A 16,814-nucleotide genomic window follows, 5' to 3' on the forward strand; every position below is an offset into this window, starting at 1 on the left:
CAGTCCACAGGCCGACGCTCTATCCACTGAGCCAAATTGGCTAGGGCAGCAATTCCCTGCTTTTTATGGCTGAATACTACTTCATCGAATCTATATACCACATTTTTTAATCCATTCATCAGTTGATACTTATATTGTTTCACTTTATGGCCACTATGAATAATGTTGCTATGATCATTGGTGTATAAATTTTTAAGTGAATCTATGTTTTCAGTTCCCTTGGGTACACACCTAAGAGTGCAATTGCGGGGTCACATGGCAACTCTATTGTCTAACTTTTTGAAGAACTGTCAAACTGTTTTCCATTTTATATTACACCAGAAATGTAACTCTCATTTTTCTAACCCTCAAATTTCTTGAGAGTAGGACTTAAGTCGTATGCTAGAGTATCCCCAGCACCTAACATAGTGCCTAATGCAGTATGGTTGTCTATGAGTATTTGTGAAGTGCATTACTAAATAGCCCAGAATAATTTTCTTTGCTTTATGCTTTCTTCTAGAAAAGTAATTATCAAAATACCCCTTCTTGATATCTCTAACTTTCATCTATCCAGACTCTTTCCTCTATCAAACTATTATAAGTAATGGCATACTCTTAGGTGCCAGCACTTCATGAAATGGGTGCTCTCTGAGTGCTAGAACAGATGTGATCTAGTTGAGGCTGCTCCCTACACATTAGAGAAGTTAATGTAAGATAATCCAATAGCAGAATCAAGTATTTCCAAGTTGGTACCGGTTGGTAAGCAGTCACATGTTCCTGCATATTTTCAAAGTGATCCTCTAACAAATACAGGCACAGGACATGTGTGGCTCTAGAACACGCTCTACTGGCCCGGCTGCCAATAACATACAATGGATCTGGCAGGGAAGGGAACAAAGTGACTCCCACATGGGGCAAGAGGAAACATATGGAGCCCACCCATTACAGAGGGAGGCTGAGAAGATCTGCAGATGAAAGGGCCTTCCAATTCTAGCAGCTCTGGGTGGGGATTAATCTCCCATGACTGGCACTTAAGTCCTCTAATGACTTCCAGCTCTGGCCAGTTAAAGAGTCTATTGCATAAACATCCACTTTGATCCTCAAACACAAAATAGACATGTACATGGATAAGATTTACATTTTAAACATGACAAAACTCATCTTGATATGAAATAGGATACATCTCTAATAAAATATGAATATACACTAATTCCTCATAAAATCTCAGAAATATCTTCTTCCCCTGACTAATAAGCATTTATTGATATTTACAGAAGACTTCCTTGATGTTTTATGTAAGACACATTACATTATACACATGTACTTTGCATCATTTCAATTTTGTAAGAATAAAAGTTGAGTCTAATTCTGTGGAATAAATTATTGAAGCTTTAAATAAATTACCTGTGGTAAATAGAATGCCCCCCTCCAAGGATGCCCGTGAATCCTTAGAACCTGTTAAAACGTTACATTACATGGCAATAGAGTTGCAGATGTAATGAAGGTCACAGACTTGAAAATAGGGAGACCATCCTGGATTATCTAGACAGACCCTGAGTGATCACATGAACTCTTACAAGGAGAGATCTTTCTCTGGCTGGAGTCAGGAAAGATGCTGCAGACGGGAAGTCAGAGAGATCTGAAGGGCGAGGAAATCATGACCCATTCCTGATGGTGGGGGACCACGTGGAAAGCATAAGAAGGAATGGGAAGCCTGTAGGAGCAAAGACCAGTGCCCAAATGACAGCTGACAAGGAAATTGGATCCCAATCCTATAGTCACAAGGAGCTAAATTTGGCCAGCCACCTGAATGAGTGTGGAAACAGACTCCTTCTCAGAGCCTCCAGGCAAGAATTCTGTCCAGCCAGAATCAGGATTTCAACCTTGATATACTGAGCAGAGAACCCATCTGAGCCACTATACTCTGAATTCTGACCTACAGAGCTATGAATAAATAAATAGTTGTGTTCTTTTAAGCTGCTGTTTGTAATAGTGTGCTATGGCAGCAATAACATTTAATATATTACCAAATATCAGTATATTAAATTCCAATATTCTATGGTTCTGAACTACAATAACCACTAGAGCAATCAATTAAAACTGTACATTCCCAGAACCAATTTATATTCCACTACCAAATGCTATTTTTTATAGTAAATAAATGGATGATTGCTACTCATAATTACTGGATATTTCTTAAAATGTTATCTAGGAACAATATACCTATTTCTAAGTAATTATCCTCTCCAACATTTACAACTTTAGCATTCATTTTTAAAAGGAAATAGATAACACTTTGTCAAGTCTTTATAAAATTGTTTTACCAGTTTTGTACAGTTCACCTTAGGTGTACCTCTCTTTCATAATTCATTCAGTACATTTTATTAGACTCATATTTTATATAACCATATCTTAGTCACAGTAACAAAAGCCAGTGATCATTAATAGAGTTGAATAAATCAATGTTTACAAAAATGTGAGAACATAATGATGCCAAATCTCTATAGGTCTCAGAAGTACAATGAATTCTAAGGCAAAAGTCACTCATAACACACTTTAGGATATTTCAACTTGGACCCGCCACAACTAGTGCTTTCAAATTACAACAATGACAACAAAATGAGTTTTTCCAGGGGCGCTACACTTACTATAAAATCTAGATTTGGAACATGGACACTTACTTTTTCTGAGTTCGCTCAGCCAGCCTTGCAATCTCTATCGCTGCCTTCCTTGATTCAAAATCTTCCCTTTTCACCACTTCTCCAGTCCCTCGGTAGCCCAGCTCCACCAGCTGGCGGGCCAGGCCTTCATCCTAAAAAGAATACCAATTGTTAGATTTGTGGGAGAACTAGACAGCTTATTTTATCCAGTGCATACTGACTGACTGTTTTAAATGAAATATCAAATGCATCACTTCAAAATTATATAAGATCTATTAGATATGAAAAATTAGAATTCTAACAATACTATACTTTTATAAACATCTAATTTGTCATCCCTTTCCCACAGATGTAAAATGAAAAATAAATCACTAAATTTTCTCAAAGGGATTAGAAGACAAAAGTCTGTTGTGTTTTTAATCAATTTATGAGAACAGCTGTAGATAATTAATAGAGAATCTTTAAAACAATAAAATTAGAGACAATAGAATTGGGTTGCTTTCAGAAAATTCAACATTTCAGAGACTTCCTTGAAGTAAATTAACTGATGACACAGGGCATTATGACTTCAAACACAAAATAAAGAGCAGATGAATTTCCTATTTAAGTAAAAAGATATTGTTTCCATATAATGTTGGCACCAATAAAAACAGAAAAGTAGAAACACAAGATGACCACAAAAGGCTTCAAATTGAAAAAAAAAAAAAATTTTCCCACAATACATTGGGCCTTTATATTTTAGTTACTTTGAGAATTATCTCACACATATTTGTCACTTGCATAGCATATTAAAACATATTGTTTCCCATAAGTTGAAGAGGTGTCAATTTACCTGAAGTTACTAATATAAAGACTCAAGTAGCACTGGCCTGTGTGGTTCAGTTGGTGGGAGTTGGAAAGGAACCCATCGGTGCATAGGTCCCTTTCTTGGTCAGGGCACATACCCAGGTTGTGGGGTTCAATCCCCAGGATTCTCAGTCGATCCCTGGTTCAGGCAGAGACAACCGATCGATGCTTCTCTCTCTTTCTCTCTCTCTCCCTCTTTTGTCCTCACCCGCCCTCCCCCCCAATCCCTTCTTCTTTCTCAAAAACCAGTAAAAACATATCCTCGGATAAGGATTTAAAAATCAAAAAGACTAAAGTATTACATAAAAATATGTATAGTGTAATAATAGTCCTTATATGATCATCTTAATTAAATATAAAATACCTGAAATACAGTGAAAACAGGATATATACCATTGTTAAAGACCCTTACTTAATACATCACTGTTGAATGTAAGAACTGTCAAATAGGATTAAATGAAAAAGTATAACATGCATGGTTAATAATCTATTCAACCCATAATGGCTATATTAAAGTTCAAATTATTGGAGCAAAACCAAAAAAAACAATTATACTATCAACCTAGAAAACTTGCTACTTTTCTTTGCTAAACATTAAAAGCAAATACTGCACTCTGTGTAGTAATGTGGATACATTTGCCAAGCTAATATAACGCAAAGCACCAGGCCTTGTCCAGGCTGTTTGCCTTCTTTCTGACTTGTTCCCCTGCTTTCCATACTTGCCTCCCTAGCCCCTTCAGTGTGAACCACAAAACTGGGCAAATGTCTCCACCTAGTGGAATTCATATTTAATAGAAAAAGCAATTAAATATGAATGCCTCAATACAAAATTTTGATGATTTGTGTGCAAATAGTCTTAAATATATTACTAAAAGTGAGCTTATGGGAAGAACGCAGCTCTGTGCGACTCTGAGGGTCTTCTAGCAGAATAGAAGTGGCTTGTGGTCAATAGAGTATTTTATATAGCAAAGACCATTTGAAAGTTGCTGTATTAATTTTGTGGGTAGTGAATTATGCATTCCTGGGTGCTTTACATGGGCCACACAAAATTATTTGGGTAGTTCTGCACTCATCTCCACTAACGTATATTGCAACAAATGGTGTGATCTACTTAGAAAACAAGTAGAGTTGAAGTTGGTTGCCTCACTTAATTGCCCTAACTGGTAGAATCATGAGTCATCTCTCCGGTTTAAATGCTTAACTACCTTTAAAAAAATTGAGAAATAAAATATTTTTATTGATTTACATACTTAGCATTTCTGGGGCTTTTTATTCCTTTGTGTAGATCCAGGTCTCCTATGATATATGATTTTCCTCCCACCTAAAAATCTTTGTTTAACATTTCTTATAGTTCAGATCTGCTAACAACAAATTATCTTGGCTTTTGTTTGACTGAAAAAGACACAGGTTTATTTCACCTTAATTTTTGAAAGAAATATTTGCTGGATTATTAGTGCTGCAGGTTGACTTTTTATTTTTCAACACTTTAAAGATGTCATCCTATTGTCCCATGGCTGGTATTTTTTAAAAATATGTGTGTGTTTCTCAGAGAGAGAGAAAAGAAGAAGAGAGAGAAACATGGGTTGCTTTCCATATGCACCCCAACTGCCCATTCACCACCCACTGACTCACAGCCTGGGCATCTGCCCTGACTGGATTCAAACTGGTGACCTTTTGGTGCACTGGTCGATGCTCAACCAACTGAGCCACACTAGCCAGGGCTATTTCTGAAGAGAAGTGTTCAGTCTCTCCTGTCTTTCTTTATTCTACACTAGAAGCCCAGTGCACGAAAATTGTGCCCTGAGGCGGGGGTGTTCCTCAGCCCGGCCTGTGCCCTCTCGCAGTCCGGGAGCCCTTGGGGGATGTCCAACTGACAGCGTAGGCCCACTCCCCGGGGAAGAGACCTAAGACAGCAGTCGGACATCCCTCTTGCAGTCCGGGACCCCTTGCTCCTTACCTCTCGCCTGCTTGCTGCTCCTTACCTTAGTGCTACTGTGAAGGCGGGAGAGGCTCCCACCACCACTGCTGTGCTTGCCAGCTGTGAGCCCAGCTTCTGGCTGAGCAGCACTCCCCCTGTGGGAGTGCACAGACAACCAGGGAGCAGCTCCTGCATTGAGCATCTGCCCCCTGGTGGTCAGTGTGCATCATAGCAACTGGTTGTTCTACCATTTGGTTGATTTGCATATTAGGGTTTTATTATATAGGATAGAGGCTTGGTGCATGAATTTGTACACTGGTGGGGTCCAGCCAGCCCACCCCTGATGGGGGTCAACAGGGGCGGGCCGGCTGGGGTGAGGGGCCGTGGGCAGGGTCAGCCAGGATGAGGGGCCACAGGCAGTTTGTGGGCTGGCCCTGCCCCTGATCAGGGTGGGGTGCCTGCTCTGGGGTGGGGCTGGAGGCATTCCAGTTATTCCACCATTCGATCGATTTGCATATTACCCTTTCATTATATAGGATGTGTCCTACTTTACAATCCTTTAAGATTTTCTATTTATTACTGATTTTCAGCAGTTTTAAGATATTCCTTGAAGTGATTTCTTTGTGTTTATTCATTTATTCTGCTTGGAATACTTAGTACTCCTTGGTCCTATGAATTTATAGTTTTCACAAAATTTGAAACCTTCAGTCATTAGTTTTTCCAATATATTTTATCCCCTACTTCCCTCTGATTTTTCTGGGGTTATACTTATGTTTTTGTGGGAGGTTTTTTGGAAGGAAAGCACATCATTTTTTTATTAAATCTAATAGTTCATCTTAGTAAAAACAAGTGATTACTTATTAGATAAAGTATGTAAACAAGGCAATAATATTTTACTAATGTTAATGTGTTTTTTATTTCTTATGTGATCATGTGTCATTAACATTTGGATGTTTGAGGTTTGGGAGTTTTAGCTATGGGAAGGCATCATGCAAAACAAAACCCAGAGACAGACACCCTGAAGAGAAGTCTTCGTTACTCTATATGAGCTGTCAGACATGTGGCAATGCCAGGCCCCACCAAGTGGGCAGCAAATGTGGAAGACTTCATTCTGAATAGATGGCTATATTCTACTGGGACAATTTCAGAAACCTCCCAGCTGCTGGAAGAAACACCTAGCCCTTAGGATGTGCAATAGAACGGTGCCTTTGGGTTGCTCTGACTTTGGACCTCGGCAGACAGTTCCTCGTCAGAAGCCAGCAGGTCACTGCCCCAGCTCTACACATTCCTGGAAAGCTATAGATTAGTGGCTATGTCTGCACAGTTCACTCCTTGTACTGGTTTCTGGCTGTACCACACACACAAACACACACACAATGTGAGGGTAGACCAGGATTGGGGTTTGCTCACGGAGGAGTCTGGGACAGGGGGGAACTGGGATAGCCAGGTGTTTCTCATCTGAAGAAGAAAAAAAGAAAATGCTTGTGGCCACTGGAACACTTGACATTGCCCCACGGGCTGCTGGGTTCAGTTGTTGTTTTTATTTGTGTCATTTGTTATGTTGTTTATTGCTGGAGAACAGTTATAGCTCAGTCTTGGATTTCTGTACTAAACATGCTGATTTGTTCTAATAGGGTTCCAGTTAATTTTCTTGCATTTTCATGGCAATCATACTGCCTATCCTATATAATAAAGAGGTAATATGCAAATTGACCATCACTCCAACACACAAGATGGCTGCCCCCATGTGGTCAAAGATGGCCGCCACTAGATGGCCAGCAGGGGAGGGCAGTTAGGGGTGACCAGGCTGGCAAGGAAGGGCAGATAGGGGTGACCTGGCCAGCAAGGGAGGGCAGTTGGGGGCAACCAGGCCTACAGGGAGGACAGTTAGGGGCAACCAGGCCAGCAGGGGAGGGCAGTTAGGGGTGACCAGGTGGGCAGGGGAGGGCAGTTAGGGGCAATTGGGCTGGCAGGGGAGCAGTTAGGTTCGATCAGGCTGGCAGGGGAGTGGTTAGTGGGTGATCAGGCTGGCAGGCAGAAGTGATTAGGGGCAATCAGGCAGGCAGGCAAAGTGGTTGGGAGCCAGCAGTCCTGGATTGTGAGAGGGATCCCAGATTGGAGAGGGTGCAGGCTGGGCTGAGGAACACCCCCCCACCCCAGCCGTGCACGAATTTCATGCACCAGGCCTCTAGTAACTAACAATATTCTGACTCCTTCCAAGTATTTATGACATTTTTCTAGCATTATTTTGGTCAGATTGTCAATAAAAAAATAAGATGCTGATTCAAATGCTGAAATGTTTAACCACTAAATAAGAAGTTTACTACAACTGTTTTCTATATACTCTTTATCAAGTTAAATTAGTAAGTTTAGAAAATTATCCTATGCTTTTTCTGCATCTATAGACATTATCAGGTTATTTTCTTTTTAAATTTATTAATTTCATAAGCTCATCCTGTGATAAATCACACTATTCTTACTGTAATTTAGTATTTCTTAATATATTACTGGGTTCATTTTAGATTTCTTTTCATTCAGTTTGTAAGTAAAATTCATCTTTAGCTTTTTATTTTATGCTATACTTTTCTGAATTGAGGTCAGGATTACACAAGTCTGATAAAATGATTTAAGAAAATTAAAATTACATCCTTTTCTTTTTAATTAAATTAGACATAAATAATTCTGCTTGTGAAAATTAAAACATGGCAGATATAGTCAATTTGTATGGTGTCAACTTAGCTAAGCTAGAACTTAGTTTCCCATCATCATTTCATTAGATTGTTTCAGGTGAGGTTGGGCCACAAGAGACACTGGCAATAGATTGGGAAGGCAGAAGAGAAGAAGCAGCCACATTGTTCTAGCTCTTGTAGGACCTCCTCTGTCAGCTTCCCCTACTCCTGGCCCAGATGCCTGTGCATGTCCAGCTCTGTGACTAAACCTGGCAGCATGTCCTGCAGATCACCCACATCATCAAAGTTGGAGGTGGAGGAGGGAGGGCCTGATACAAGTTCCAGTTTGTCCTGTAAATTCTAGCTCTTCCTTGCAGATCTCATTTTGACCTTGCTTCCCCCACTTCTCATGCACCTTTCCCTCCTGGCTCTCTGTCCTATGACTTACAGCTCCAGCACCAGACACCAAAGAAACAGCTTGCATAGACTATTTAAACAGTTCTCATTATGTCAGATCAAATCTCTGTAAAAATATATATATGTGACACACACATATATATGTGTGTAGGTGTATTCGGCTTCTCTGATCGAACCCTGAATGATTCACAATTGGCTACTGGTAATAGTTCTAGAGCAATAGAAATTTAAGGATGGGTTCTCTAAACTGGCCCTAGGTTACCTGGAATTAAGTTCTCTGAGCTTATTAAACACATTAAGAGCCCTGTTTACAGTGGTAAAGAGTACACTGTAATCCATGGAATTTAGAGGCAAAAGTTACTTATCACCTCTAGATATCTGCAATGAAGACAAGGCTTTGGGTACCCAAGTGTTGGCTGCCAGAAGACATTTTAGTGCCAATAAGAAATGTAAGTGTGCCAAAAGCCTTAAACGAGGAAAATGAGGAGCTCAGGGCGTGGGTATAAGTAGGCCACTTAGCAACAGGTTAGTTGCATAGATCACTGCGGTCATGAAAGGAGAAAATATTTGGTACAGTTTCATAATTTTTAAGAGCTTTTTCCATAAATGATTTCTATTGTGCTATACATATATGCAACCTTTTCATATAATTACTGATTATTTTAGTGCCCATTTAAAAGAATTGCTTGTTGGTTATATTTGCTAATTTTTCTATTGAATTTAATCTATTTCTCATTGATTTATAGGGCAGTATTCTAGATAGCAAGCAGATTACACATTTTTCAAATATGTATTCTCAGGCAGTTTCTTATCTTTTGACTTATTTATGATATATTTTGTCATACAGAGATTAAAATTTTTGGCTAGGAAATTACATATCAAACCTTAATAAAGTACATAGAAAACACTGCATCAATGCACTTACTAGAAAAAAATAAAGTTTGAAAATAAACTAACCATTCAACTAAAGAAAGTAGATAAAGAAGACTGAAATCCACCCAAATAATATAGAAGGAAAGATTATTAAAACAAGAAAATGAATAAAATAGAAATCAAAATTTACAAATCCAGTAAGCTCTGTATATGAAAGCCAAGGATGTATTCTTTAAAAACACACACACACACAAAACAAAACAAAACACACTAGCCCTGGCTGGCATGTTTAATGGTTAGAGCATTGGCCCATGCACCTAAGGATTTCAAGCTAGACTCCAAGTCAAGGTCACCTGGGTTGCAGGTTTCATCCCCAACCTGTCAGGGCACATGTGGAAGGCAAGGAATTAATGTGTCTCTTCTCTCTCTCTCTCTCTCTCTTTCTCTCTCTCTCTCTCTCTCTCTCTCTCTCTCTCTCTCTCTCTCTCTCACCCTCTCCCTTCCTCCCTTCTCCTCTCTAAAAATCAATGGAAAAAAATATCCTCTGGTGAGGATTAACAAAATAAATAAATAAATAAATAAATAAATAAATAAACCAACAGATAGACCAATAAAATAGATAACTTTGACAAGCTTGATGGTGGAAGGAAGGGTAGAAATTTAGGTAGTTTTATAAATTTCATGGTAGAAAACTAAAGAGGGTTCCAGCCTGGATTAACTCTTCTTTGTTGACTTTAGGAGGTGAGGTCATCTCCTAACCAGTCAGAAGTGTAAAGAGAGTAAAGATAGTTTTAAAAAGTTGGTGGTAGAGGGTGTGTGTGCGTGCAGGGGCGGGCGGGGGGGAGGGGAGGGAGGGAAGCAAAGGGCATCAATGGGCAATTCACAAAAGAAATGCAAATGGCCAAGAAATATTTAAGTAGATGATCAACCTTACTAATATTCAGGGAAATTAAAATCAAAACAATGAGATTTTTTTGCAAACAAAAGGTGTCTCATACACTGCTGGTGGGAGAGTAAATGCCTACCTACTCCATAGAGCACTTTGACCTTGTCTATTACAGGCATCCATTCCACATTTTAATATATTTACAACTGCACACAAGTAGGATGTACCAAAGATGTTCATTTGACTGTTGTTTCTGAAAACTTTATAAGGAAAATGAATTTCTAAAGGACCAACCTAAGCAAACAATGGAATCAATGCAACAACATAAAGAATAAGGAGAGCTCTTCAGAGTGACATTAAAATGTCTCCAAACTTTAATGTTAGATTTTTTTAAGTTACAGAATGATATTGATATTACCGTTTATGTAGAAAACTAGAGGCCCAGTGCACGAAATTCGTGCATGGAGTGGGGTTGTCCCTCAGCCCAACCTGTACCCTCTCCAATATGGGACATCCCTCTCACAATCCAGGACTGCTGGCTCCCAACTGCTTGCCTGCCTGCCTTCCTGATTGCCCCTAACTGCTTCTGCCTGCCAGCCTGATCACCCCCTAACCACTCTGCTGCCAGCCTGTTTGCCCCCAACTTCCCTCCTCTGCCGGCCGGTCACCCCTAACTGCCCTCTCCTGCAGGGTTGATCACCTCCAACTGCCCTCCCTTGCAGTCTTGGTCCCTCTCAACTGCTCTCCCTTGCAGGCAGGGTACCTCCCAACTGCCCTCCCTTGCAGGCCGGGTGCCTCCCAACTGCCCTCTCCTGCTGACCATCTTGTGGTGGCCATCTTGTGTCCACATGGGGGCAGGATCTTTGACCATATGGGGGCAGTTATATTGTGTGTTGCAGTGATGATCAATCTGCATATTACTCTTTTATTAGATAGGATAGAGGCCTAGTGCATGGGTGGGGGCCAGCTGGTTTGCCCTGAAGGGCATCGCGGATCAGGTGGGGGTTCCCTTGGGGTGTGGGGCAGCCTGAGCGAGGGGCCTGTGGTGGTTTGCAGGCCAGCCACACCCCCTGGCAACCCAAGCAGAGGCCCTGGTATCTGGAATTTATTTTCCTTCTACAATTGAAACTTTATAGCCTGGAGCGGAGCCAAGCCTGGGGCTCCCTCTGCGGCTGGCAGCCATTTGTGTTGGGGTTATAATTGAAACTTTGTTGCCTTAAGCGGGTGGGCCCAGCCAGGGTGTGTGGAAAGCTTTGCTTCCCCTGTTGCCGGCTGCAACCCTGGCCTGCTCTCTCAAACTCCATTCTGCCACCATTTGTGTGAATTTGTTTACCTTCTATAATTGAAACTTTGTAGCTTGAGTGGAGGCTTAGGCCTGGCAAGGGTAGGCGGAAAGCTTGGCTTCCTCTGTTACCTAGGAAACTTTGCTCTCTGTGGCTGTAGCCATCTTGGTTTGGGTCAATTTGCATACTCATTCTGATTGGATGGTGGGCGTGGCTTGTGGGTGTGTTGGAGGCATGGTCAATTTGCATATTTGTCTATTATTAGATAGGATAACTAAGAATAATATATATTCACATATAATAAAAATACTTATATATAATAAAATATATATAATTTTTTTAGGACTACTCATATGTATGCAAGAAGAGGAAAGATATTGTGGTGAAGTTCAGCTCTTGCTGCTGCATCTAGCTAGGCTCAGAACAACAAATACTTATCATCCCCTACCTCTACCATCCAGTCTAGATTCCCCTCACTCTCAACTAATACCTCTGCCGGTCTTGGTAACCTATCTAGTGGCATGAACCAGACCCCTATTCCTGAAGGATCTCAACCACTGGTCATAAAAACCTTACCAATTTCAGCAGCTGTTCTCAAATTGGACCACTCCACTTCCAGTGATTACCTATTGACTATTTTGCAGTTCTTCTTTTGGGGTCTTATAGATGCCCCATTGTTTTCTCTGCTTTTCTCACACATGGGTGGTAATACCTTCTTAGTGTCATGGCTATGATGGTTTCTCCCCATCTGCTTTTATGTTGGGGTTCACAGGAATAACCCTCAACTACTTGTGTCAATGTTTTTTGTTTTTTTTTTTTTTTTTTAAATATATTTTATTGATTTTTTACAGAGAGGAAGGGAGAGGGATAGAGAGTTAGAAACATCGATGAGAGAGAAACATCGAACAGCTGCCTCCTGCACACTCCCTACTGGGGATGTGCCCGCAACCAAGGTACATGCCCTTGACCGGAATCGAACCCGGGACCTTTCAGTCCGCAGGCTGATGCTCTATCCACTGAGCCAAACCGGTTTTGGCTTGTGTCAATGTTTTGCTATGGTTTTTTGGGGTTTCTATCCAGCTGTTCTTGGCTTCTGGATCATCCTCTTCTCCTTATTCCCTCCTACCTTTCTGACCCCCTTTCATATTTCCATTTATCAGTACCATCTCCCTGCCTATGCCTTAAGAAATGGTTGTTCTCCCACATATTGTCTTCAGCCCCGTTTTGTCTCACTCTACACACTCTCCTGGGTTATATCCCTGCCTCTACTCTTGTCTCTTCCCAGCAGCAGCTTTTGAAGTCACTATGAATAAAAATAGAATGGAACATACTTTATATACACAGAATACATATTTTAGGGGATTGTTTGAGACACTGGGGATGATATCAGGATCTTGGCATTCTAATGGTATCATTATGAGAAAGTGAAGTGTTGTGCATATGGCATTCTTGGTTCAGTTTCCCTCTCTGGTCATCAGAATTCATGTCCTTGAGGAAACTACAGCTTTTTACTTGGGGAGAAATACTTCTGTGAACTTACTGAAAGAAAAATATATGACTCTTCTTAGGCAGAGCGAAGCTAATTTATGCCATTATTTTTCTATTGACTAAACAAAAGAGTATAGTTGATTCTGAAATATGTTAATTAAGATATTTAATAAAGAACCATATTTACTCTATACCTTGATGCAATAAATAATGGGTAAAAACTACAATCGTTGCTTATTACTTGACTTAGTGTTTAATCATGGTACTTTATGTTACTAAGCTATTTCCTAGAATCTTAGTCAATACCTGACAAATAATTTTAAGATTATATCCAAAATGTTTAATTTGTATGATTTATTTATTTTTATTTTCTAAATAATGGAAAGATAATCTCCAAATAAAACTTCCACATTGCTAATCTCTATACATAATTTAGCCATAATGGGGATCCATTCATCAGAGAAATTTTAAAATGATTCTAATAATACCCCTTGATTTGTTATCTGAGAAAAACAATTAATGTATGACTTTCAGTTGTCCAGTGGTCACAGACAGCCATTGAAATGAAGGTACTGTGTTTATTTAATGTAGAAGAATTACCAAGAAAGAATCTGGGAAACCACAGTGGAAAAAAATATTGTCAAAACTTTTAAAGATTCGTGTATTGCTTTAGGGGATTGGTTTAATTGGGTAAGATAATATCAACTCCCAAAGCAAATATTGTTATTTGGGTTAGCAGATATAAATCTAACTGTTGATGCTGCTATAAATTTATTTTGATAGTGTATAGGTATCTAGTAAAATGAGAGCATGATAGACATAGAATGAGGAGCATCTTTTATCCTCCTTAACCACCTTTATCTCTCCAGCTCAACAGATAGTTATCTGGTGTCACACTTCATTTTTTCTCCTACTTTCTTTCCTTCCTAATCAAGCATCATATAAAAAGTATTGTGGTCATTATATTCATACACTACTATATACTTATAGTGATCTGAGATGTTAAATGATAATATAGAGGTTAGGGTCATGACAAGCAAATTCAAAAGAGATGATTAGAAGAATAAAAGTACAATTTACAAAGATATGGGCAGGATTCACGGAAACCATCATGGGATGGTGAAGCATCCTTGGACTAGCAACAGTGGGAAGTCCTTAATACCATTAGGACTAAAAGGAGACTGGAGAGGAAACAGTTCCTACAACAGGGAGTGCTGCCAGCACCTGGAAAGAGTGCTGTAGCTGATGAAATGAGAAGTTGGCCAAATCTAAGAATTCAGTGGCAACCAAACCACAACCAGGAGGAAGATGACAGGAAATAAATCCTCTGACTACTCTCTTCCAGCCCTCTGGTCTCCTATTGGCTGAAACAAACCCAAAGCCAAAAAAAGCCTGGTTAATGACCTCAGAGAATAACTCCTGGGAGTACAAATAAGAGTGAAGAAGGAGAGACCAAGATGTTGGCGTAGGCAAATGCCTGTACTCACTGCCTCCCACAACCACATCAAAATTACAACTAAAATACAGAACAACCATCATCCAGAACTGCTGGAAAGCTGGCTGAATGGAAGTCCTATAGTAGAGAAGTAAAGAGGAAAGCATACAGAGACTGGTAGGAGGTGGGGAGGCACAGAATGGGCTGGTCTGGCACCCACATGTGCTGCTTTTTAATTAGGTGGGAGATTGTCTCTGTGGAGGCTGCCCAGAGGAGCAAGGGGTCCCAGCCCCACAACAGAGTCACAGCCCAGAGTCCCAGAGCTGGGCAAAGAAGTGCCTGTAACTACGAGCTGTAAAAAACAGTGAAAATTGGGGCTCAATGACACAGAGGCTGCTAGAGACCCAGCTGCTCCCCTTAAAAGGCTGGCACACAAACTGAACTTACAAGGTCCCATTTCCTCCAAGCTCCAGTGCCAGGGTGAGGCTCTGGGGGACACAGGTACATACAAAGAGGAACTGGATTGTCTGGCATCAGGACAGGAACTCGGGGCGGCTTTCTCCCAGACAGAGGTGCTCACAGGGATCATTATTCCTATGCTGGGACCTTCCCAGTCGCAGGGCTGACTGGCAGTCATTTCTGTTTGCTCCACCCTGGTGATTCCCAGAGACCCCACCCCATCCAATTTGCAACCCCATCCAACCTGTGTGCATCTGATCTTTATATGATTGGCCTGTCCTTGCTCAGGCTAAAATCTCTCAAACAAGCTGAATCTGGACAACGAGCCACAAACCTATCAATAAAAGGCCCAAGACCTGGCACCAGCACCAGCCTGCCTTGCTTCACAGCTGGGCCTCGTCTGGGCACTTCTAAATCTGATACAAAGAGGAGGAATCTACAGATATCTCTATAGTTCCTGCTGGGTGGCCCCAGACAGTGGCTGACATCACTCATCCTTGGAGACCCAAGACCAATGTGCCCAGGGGTCAGTGTCAGACCATACCAGATTACAACTTTACACATCCACAAGTGACACACTCAAGAGGCAGATGCAGTGAGCACCAAAAACCCACCGAAGCAAGTCTTTCTCTATAGGGTGTCTCCTGCACAGCAGCTTTCCCACTGTAGTCACAGCTGGTCCTCATAGCCAATTGGCCTAGCAGTCAATTCCTCCCAGTAACATCAACAGCAATCAAGTCTCAACTACAACAAGACTGTGCACACAGCCCACAAAGGTGTGTACCTAGAGAGTCCACCTCAGGTGATTGGGGAGGTTGAGCCACTGGGCCCTATAGGACACCTACCATACAAGTCCATTCTATCAACTCAAGGAGACATAGCAGCTCTACCCAACACAGAGGAACACATACAGGGAAGCAGCCAAAATGCAGAGACAAAGAAACATGTCACAAGTGAAAGAAATAGAAGAAAGCAAATTACTGGATATAGAGTTCAAAATCACCATTATAAGGTTACTCAAGAATCTTTTAGAAACCTCCAAGGGACTTAGTGAGACTTTCAGGGATCTTAGTAAGAATGCCAAAAAAAAAATGGAAAAGGAACAGTCAGAAATTAAGGATAATATGAAGGAACAGACTGAAATAAAGGATAATATGCAGGGATTCAACAGAAGACTAGAGGATCCCAAGAATTGAATTAATGATTTGAAATATGAGGAAGGAAAAAACACCCAACCAGAAGAGCAAAAAGAAAAAAGAATCCAAAAACATGAAGATAGTATAAGGAGCCTCTGGGACAACTTCAAGTGTACCAACATCCGCATTATGGGGGTGCCAGAAGAAGAGAGAGAGCAAGATATTAAAAACCTATTTGAAGAAATAATGACAGAAAACTATCCCTACCTGGTGAAAGAAATAGCTTACAAGTCCAGGAAGTGTGAAGAGTCCCAAAGAAAAGGAACTCAAAGAGGACCACACCAAGACACATCATAATTAAAATGCCAAGGGCAAAGACAAAGAGAGAATTTTAAAAGCAGCAAGAGAAAAACAGTTACCTACAAGAAAGTGCCCATACGACTGTCAGCTGATTTCTCAACAGAAACTATGTAGGCCAAAAGGGAGTGGCAAGAAATATTTAAAGTGATGAATAGCAAGGACCTACAACCAAGATGACTCTACCCAACAAAGCTATCATTTAGAAATGAAGGTCAGATAAAGAGCTTCACAGACAAGAAAAAGCTAAAGGAGTTCATCACCACAAAACCAGTATTATATAAAATGTTAAAGGGTATTCTTGAAGAAGAAGAAGCAGAAGAAGCAGAAGAAGCAGAAGCAGGAGAAGCAGAAGCAGAAGCAGAAGCAGAAGCAGAAGCAGAAGAAGAAGAAGAAGAAGAAGAAGAA

Source organism: Eptesicus fuscus, chromosome 2 (genome assembly GCF_027574615.1).
Source record: "Eptesicus fuscus isolate TK198812 chromosome 2, DD_ASM_mEF_20220401, whole genome shotgun sequence".
Classification (NCBI taxonomy): Eukaryota; Metazoa; Chordata; class Mammalia; order Chiroptera; family Vespertilionidae; genus Eptesicus; species Eptesicus fuscus.